Raw genomic sequence first — 8,654 nt, forward strand, 5'->3', positions numbered from 1 at the left:
AGAGAGGCTAAACAACATCCTCAAAGTTACACAAATAATAAATGGCATAATTGGAATTAAACCTAGATTCTCAGACTCCAAATAGAGGAACCTTCCCATTATGTTGCACTGCTTTTTATATCACACTGCCTCTTTCTGACCCTCTGGGTAGGTGTTCTTAAAGCTTTTGCCCTGTATTCTCTTCTATTTCTTCTCTCCTTGACAATCTCATGGTTTCAAGTAGCATCCCTAAACCAGTGAGTTTCAAATCTATTTCTTTCATCCTGACCTTTCTTCTAAGTTCTAGAATTGAATCTCCAACAATCTGACAACTAGTTTATAGGATATCTCCAGTAGAATGTTTTATGGGAGCCTCAAACTCAGCATATTCCAAACAATTATTGTAATCTTAACCTGTAAATGTGGTCTTCCTCTCTTCATGAGTATATGGAGTGGGGGAGGGAATAAATGTTTATATCACACCTACTGTTTGCCAGACACTCTGCTAAGTGCTAAAATATTATGTCATTTGATCATCACAACAATCTAGGAGATATTTTTACAGAAGAGAAAATAGAGGCAAACAGAGGTAGATTTGACCAGAATCATACACATAGTAAGTTACTGAGGATGGATTATTAGCTCAGGTCTTCCTAACTCTAGGCCCAGTGCTCTATCTGCTGTGTCATTAACTGTCTTATGGTACCAACATTCATCTGATCTCCCAACTTCATAACTTCTGAGTTATCTCTAACTTATCCCTCTCTTTCACATATCATATCCAGTCAGTTATTAGGTCCACTTGACTTCATTTGTCTCAATACTTCTTGCCTATGTTTATTTTTCTTTATTCCCACTGCCACTACCACTGATGCATACTTTCATTACTACCCATTTGGACAATAGTCTACTTACAAGTTTTTCTGCCTCTTTTCTCTTTTCCTTCCTATCTATGTCCCCTACCATCACCATTTGTTCTTATATGTAGATGTCATTATATCACTCCTCTACTCAGAAATCTTCAGTGGCTCCCTGTTGGCTCGTCAGTAAAGTTCAGAATCCTCTACCTAGCGCCACTATCCTACCTTTCCCCATAATAATGTTGTCAGGTAGGTGTTGGTTGTCCCTCATTTTTGATGTCTTGACTTATGAGTTAACTGGATTTAAGCGAGGCAAAGCTGCACAAAGTCATCAACCTCACTCTCTCTTCCAGAGTCACTGAAATTCAGCAGTAAGACAAAAGTCAGGCAATAGCCCAGGGTGCCGCCGATAACCTTGGTGTCTTCAATGTCTGACCAAAATCTAAGCACTTCATAGTGCCAGCTTCAGTCACTTTCATAGCTGTTAGAACAAATTGTTCTCATCCACCCATTCTACCAGTAGAAGTCTTCACATGCTTGTCATGTAGGTCAGAGATTGACAATAACTGATATGTGTTTCTTTCTGTGTGCATATTACTTAGTCAAGGAATTTTAATTAATTGCATCATGGCACAGTGGGAAAGGACCTTAGTAAGGGGTAGACATCCCTCTAACTCACTGACCAGTTTGAGACCTGTCAGTTATCCTCCACCTAGTTTAGCTTATCTGAGGAAGTGGTTTTACTGAGGTGCGGCTACTGTGCAAACGATAGCTGCTTGGAGCCACAGGTTGGGTGACAGGTAGAGGCCAAAGGTGAATAAGCAGCCTTGAAAAGGTCTTGGCAAGCCCTCACACCAGAGATACTAGTCTTCCTTGAATATCCCATTTACCTGTTAATTTATTGTGCCAGGTACCTACTATAGCAGTATATTATATGTAATTACTTTATACAATTATTAATAATTAAATAAGTAGTTATTTGATCATCAATAATTAATATTTAATTAATTATGGATTAATATTTAACTGAACAATTAAATAGAAATAATTAAAATAAACATTCTTATATCAATATATTAATAATATGCAAAAATAGTATATTGTACTATAACATATATAATATAATATAGTAGTATATTATAGTATAATAACACTACAAGTATTATTACACCATTTTAAATATCAGAAAAATAAGACAGAAAGAGGTTGTTACTTATCAGTCACATAGCTGTAAATGCTGGATAGGAGATATAAATCGTTATCTTCTCTTACCAACTCAAAGTCCTTTCCTACTATGCCATGCTCCAGTTAATTAAATTAATTAAAATTCCTTCAATAAGTAATATTTATTCAGAAAGTAACATGTCAGCTATTGGCAACCTCTGATCCATACAAATCTGACTCTCCTTGTGTGAACTAAGAATGGTTTTTACATTCTAAAGTAAAGTTTTATTGTATTTAAAAATGTAGAAATCATTCTTAGCAGTACCAAAGTAAGTGGTGGCCAGATTTGACCTTTGGACTATAGTTTGTGGACCCCTGGTGTGTGTGTGTGTGTGTGTGTGTGTGTGTGTGTGTGTGTGTGTGTGTGTGTGTGTATGTCATGAGGGCAATCTATGTTCTTCTTATCTGCCTGGTTCTCTTACATTTTGGATTTTCCCTTTTTGCTCTCTCCTTGGAATTTTCTTAGTGTAAGGTTGGAAATTCCCTGTCAGCTTTATAGTTGTTCTTTCATTATTTTATTTAAGATGTTTTCATCTGTGATTTAGTGATACTTCTTCATGATTAAAAGCTGCAATTAGAATGTCTTATTTCATTTCCATTTCCCATTCAGAGCATTAATACTGTGTAACACAAGAATAATCTTAAAATATAGCCTAATCATTCATTCAGAGTAGCATAAATGGGTGAGATTTTCATTCTTTGTAATAATAAGGATTTTTTCTGCTTTCAAGTTGCAATCTTCTTCCAGAATTATAACTCTTTTTCAATAAGCCAGAAAATAAAGTGATCGCTTCACCCCGTTGCGCAGCAGAGAACTTTTTTCTTTCAGTGTGTATCAAAGTAAAAGTAAGAACACATTTATTATTCACATTGTATAGGCCATCCATAATAAAGCTAAAATCTCCAGGGCATGGAGGCATTCTGCCAGACTAGAAGCTCCATATAAACCTTGACCTCTGAGACTGTGTCAATAACAGCCCAGCCCCACTTCTAAAAACACAGTGGTTGATGGGGTAGTGGGTAAGTCATTTTGATTGCCAAGTTACTCAGAATAGAGTGAAATGAGGAAGCAGAGGAGAGCCACGCAACCTTCCATTTTCCATTGTGATGCCAAGTAGTCTTCTTGTTTCATGTCAGCAGCTCAGAATTGGTTAGTTAAAAAGGCAGTTACTATAACATGAGGAAACTTGTAATGGTCCACAGGGAAGGCTGCTTGAGGAATAAAATCACAGGGAAGATGATATGGAACCAACAAAACGTTGTGAGCTCTCTAGGGATGGAGAGTGAACTTCCATCCAGATAGAATCAGGAAAGCTTCATGAATGAGGAATCATTTGAGCTATGATTTAGTGGACAGGAGGTATTTTACCAATCTCAGTTCTGCCATTTCCTGACAACATTTTGGACCCCTTTTTCCTCATCTATAAAATGAGTACTTTCAATGAGATGATCTCCAAGGTCTCCTCCAGTATTAGAAAATATGGCAGGTTAATTAGGGGAAAAAAGAATGCCAGGTAAGCAGAGGCAGGAGAAAAAGTATGGAGGGGTTATGTGCCAGAATAGAAGTTATCAGACATCCATAGGAGGACTTTTCCTATTTTCCACTCAAATTTCTGTTGTTATTTCTCCCATTCATTTCTTATCTTTTTTGAGACAATTGTGGTTAAGTGACTTGCTCAGGGTCATACAACTAGTAAGTATCAGAGCCTGGATTTGAGCTCAGGTCCTCCTGACTCCAGGGTGGGTACTCTATCCATTGTGCTACCTAGCCGACCCTCCCTTACAGTTCTGATTGCCACCTGATCTCCATCAATAATCATCCTTTTTCTCTGCTCTTTATATTTTTCCAGCTCTTTATCAAACTTAGCACACGCCAAATAAGAAATCCCAGCAATATGTATAAAACTCTCCTTTCTTTTTCTTAAAGAAAGAGGTGTGATCTGGAACACATCAAGTTAGAGAAAGCTTCCAGATATTATAAGGCATGATGACATCTGAGAACCCTTAACAGAGACATTATTTTTAAAACATGTCTCTTATTATGGAAAATTGTTGGAAGTCTCTGACATCAATGGAGGTTCCTCCAAACCTTGGTCAAAACAGAAGCTTTAGTAAGTCACCAGCCACTGGAATTCTGAAGTCTGATTTTGCTCTGAAGTTATCTTTTATGCCCTAAGGAAGTAAAATGGAAAAGTCAAATTTTGATATGAAACTACCCTGATAGTTTATGAATGTAGCACTAATAAAAGTCTTCTTGCATGCAGGTCAATATCTCATAATTATTGGAGTCACTGGCCCTGAAAGCAGCTTGACAGGCTGTTGTAGAAATATTACTTGGGGTGTGTGTTTGTGTGTGTGTGTGTGTGTGTGTGTGTGTGTGTGTGTGCGTGGGTGTGGGTGTGGGTGTAGTGGTGGAGAGAGACAGAGAAGCAGAGAGAGATAGAGGTAGAGAAAGACAGATGGATAGTCAGAAACAGAGACATAGAAACTGGATCCATGAGGGGTATTAAAATGCCCCTTATCTTTGGATATTAATTATAATATTACTTCAGGCTCTGATTCTGGATGATTTAAAAGCTAAATAAAAATATTTCAGCTCATCTGTTTCACAAATGTTCACAATATCCATTTGAAGGTTAATAGGTATTTGTAGAAATATATGGTTTATTTGGTTCTAAGTCATCAATTCAGAAGTTCCCTGCAATAATACAGGAAGGAAAGAAACAAGCATTTATTATGTACCTGCTTTTAATGTCCCAGACAATATACTAAGAGCTTTACAGATGTCTCATTTGATCCTCACAATGAGACTTCGAGATACCTGCTATAGTCCCATTTTACAGTTGAGGAAAGTAAGGCAGGCAGAGGTTAAGTGACTTGTCTAGAGTCACCTCACTGGTAAATGTATGAAGGCAAATTTGAACTCAGGCTTAGTGCTCCCATGGACTGCATTACTTAGCTCTGTCTGCAATACAGATTGCCACACAATGTATGCCTGTCCATTCTACACACCATAGGAAGTGGGGAAGTGGGGTTCATCCAATGTGCTGGGAGTCTTCCCATTTTATCTTGACTTCACAAGGGTTCCATTAGAGTATTCTGGCTGCCACCTGTCCTTGATAGGTGACCAGCCTAGCTCTTCTTCCTGTTATTAATTAACCATGTGAAAAGGGAATGAGCTTCTGAATCTCTGAGTCTCAAATAACTTTTCTATGAAGAGGTAATGTTACTGATGTCAGTGGCAACATGGTTGTGTTCGTCCTTCATCGCCAAAGAAGACCACACCATCAGAGAAATGATGACATGACTTGCACTTGACTTTGTTCTGAGTAAGGGAGGGTTGTGCAAGGTCACCAGCTTCACTTCTCATCTAGAGCCATCTGAATCCAGTGACCAGATATTCATCAGGATGACAGGAGATAACCCAGAATGCACTGGGAGATCTTGGCCTCTTTAGGGCAAGGTCTATGCAGGTGCTCACTTAGAATGAAGTCTGGAAACCACCATAGCTGCCTGTGATTTAGTCCCTTGAGGCCTACTTCAGGTGTTATTGGGACCTGGTCTGTCTGTGCCTACGCAGTCCACACTGGACTGTGCTCCTCTCACAAACTGGTGCAACAGACCTTTCCTGTCAACCTTCCAGGTTGTCTTGGGCTAGAAATGTGCTTTACTCTCTCACTTTGTGAGTTCTGCTGCTCTAGAACTTGTTTAGAGTCATATCTTTTTACAGGGTTGTTTTGAGAGTCAAATTAGATAACATTTTTAAAGTGCATTACAAACCTTAAATATTATATAAATGTCAGCTACTGCCGTTATTAGTCTGACTGGATTAGACAGTGTCTTAGTTTTCTTTCAGCTCTAAATCCTCTGGATGTATATGAAGATAAACAGGGTGCTCAAGTTATATTTATAAAACTTCAGTGTAGGAGAAATAGCAGAAGGTTAATTCTTTGAAGGGCAGCTAGGTGGCACAGTGGATAGAGTACCAGATCTAGAGTCAGGAAGACTCATCTTCCTGAGTTCAAATCCAACCTTAGACACTTACTAGCTGTGTAATCCTGAGCAAGTCACTTAACCCTGTTTTCCTTGGTTTCTTCCCAAGTCTTTGCCAAGAAAATCCCATGTGGGGTCACAAAGAGTTGGGCGTGACTGAAAATGACCCAACAATAACAAAAAACTCCCCGAAGACAGTGAGGCTGTGTTGTGTTCTTTTTTGTTTGTTTTTGTATCCCTGGTGCTGTGTGCACAGGCATTGAATGTTTGTTCAGTTGATATAAATTGAGGGGCTCTCAGACCTGAAGTTTCTCTTCCCCTGAACCATTAGTAAGAACAACAACTATTCCTCCTATTGTTAGAGTACTTTTCAGTGAACAAACAATTTTATATACAAGAACTTTGTACAGTAGGTAGTGTAAGTATTTTTATTCCTATTTTTAGATGAGATAACTGAGATTCTGGAGCCCCTGCCTTCAGGGAATTTTTGTTATTGTTCCAGTGTTCAATTGTTTTCAGTCCTATCTGACTCTTCATGACCCCATTTAGAGTTTTCTTGGCAATGATATTGGCATGGTTTGCCACTTCCTTCTCCAGCTCATTTCATGACTGAAGAAACTGAGCAAACATGGTTAAGTGATTTCCCCAGGGTCACACAATCAGTAAGTATCTGAAGCTGGATCTGAACTCAGGAAGATGAGTCTTCCTCACTTCAAGCCCGTGGTACTTTATCCACCTACCTGCCCCAGGACCCTTTTACACTCTTGAAAATTACTGAGGATGGCAAAGAGCTTTTATTTGCTTGCTATATCTATTGGTGTTTGTTAGAAAAAAATCTTAGTATTATTATAGAAATACTTTTAATTTCAAAGACCACTTAAGAAAGTCTTGGGGACTCTCAGGGGTCCTCATATCATACTTTGAGAACTCCTGTTCTAGATGCAAAATGTGAAGTATGTATCAAGTTGCCATATTATTAAAAAAAAGTCCAGGAGGATATAGGGAATAAAAGCTAGATTTGGGGATCAGTGATGACTTGCAGGATCTGCAACAAAAACCTGTCACTGAGGGAAAGTAAAATCAACTTCTTTGTAAGCAAGTCAGAAAATCTGGGTAAGAGAGAAATGCAGTATTCTTGAATTTTTGGCGTATGAGACTGTTAGAAAGCATAGTAACTGTGAAGGGTTTTCAATGGCTGGTAGAGTTGAAGAGTCAAATGAAAATAATTGAAATTTTTAAAAAAATTCTTAAAAGCACAGCTATTATAATTTTGAAAGGAGATGATAAAAATGATGAGTTGGAGTCACTTGACCTACACAAACTACATTCTATGGTACTTACAGAACTGGAAAATGTGATTTTGGAAAAGAAAAGCAAAAGAAATTTCCTAGAGAGTGGATGAGATGTCGGATATTTCAAAAAAAGGAAGAGAGTAGAATCTGCAAACCTTAGGGCTGTGAGCTTGACTTCAATTCCTTGCAAAACTTAAGAATGTATTATTAGATAGATCTTTATTAAAGATTTAGGATAGGAATTTTTGATTACAAAAGTCAGCATGGCTTCTTCAAAAACAGGCCAGGCCACCCTAGTGCATTGTTGGTAGCATTGTAAACTGATCCAATCATTCTGGAGAGCAATTTGGAACTATGCCCGAAGGACTATAGAACTATGCATATCCTTTGATCCAACAATGCCACCATTAGGTATATATAAAAAGGAAATATATATTTTATATTTATTTATAATATAAATATATATATTTTATATAAATACATATAAATTTATATGTATAAAAAAGGAAAAGGACCTATTTGTACAAAAATCTTTATAGTAGCTCTTTTTGAGGTAGCTTAGAATTAGAAATTGAGGGGGATGCCCACCAATGACTGAACAAGGTGTGATATATGATTATAATGGGATATTATAATGCTATAAGAAATGACAAGCAGAATGACTTCAGAAAAACCTTAAAAGACACATATGAACCGATACAAAGTGAAGTGAGCAGAACCAGAATATTGTACACAGAACATTGTACACATACAACAATATTGTATGATGAAGAACTGTGAATGACAACATATAAAATGATGCAAGATTATTCCAAAGAACTCATAATGAAGAATGCTATTTGCCTCCAGAGAAAGAACTGATGCTGTCTTAATACAGACTGAAGTATACTATTTTTCACTTTCTTTTTTTTTTTTTGGTTATTTGTATCTTCTTGAATAAAATGACTATATATGGAAATGTTTTATATGAGTGCACATGTATAATCTATATAAGATTGTTTACTATCTCAGGGAGGGGTCAGGGGAGGAAGGGATAGAATTTGGAACTCAAAAGTTAAAAAAATGTTAAAAATTGTTTTTACATGCAATTGGGAGAAATATAAAATATTATTAAAATGAAAAAAAAGTATATGTTATTTTTTTAAAAAAAAGATACTGGAGTGCTTTGCCATTTCCTTCTTCAGCTCATTTTATAGATGAGGAAACTGAGGCAAATAGGGTTAAGTGACTTGCCCAAGGTCACACAGCAAGTAAGTTTCTGGGGCCAGATTTGACCTAAGGAAGATGAGTCTTCTTGACTCCAGGC

The sequence above is a fragment of the Notamacropus eugenii genome, chromosome 5 (assembly GCF_028372415.1).
Source record: "Notamacropus eugenii isolate mMacEug1 chromosome 5, mMacEug1.pri_v2, whole genome shotgun sequence".
NCBI lineage: Eukaryota > Metazoa > Chordata > Mammalia > Diprotodontia > Macropodidae > Notamacropus > Notamacropus eugenii.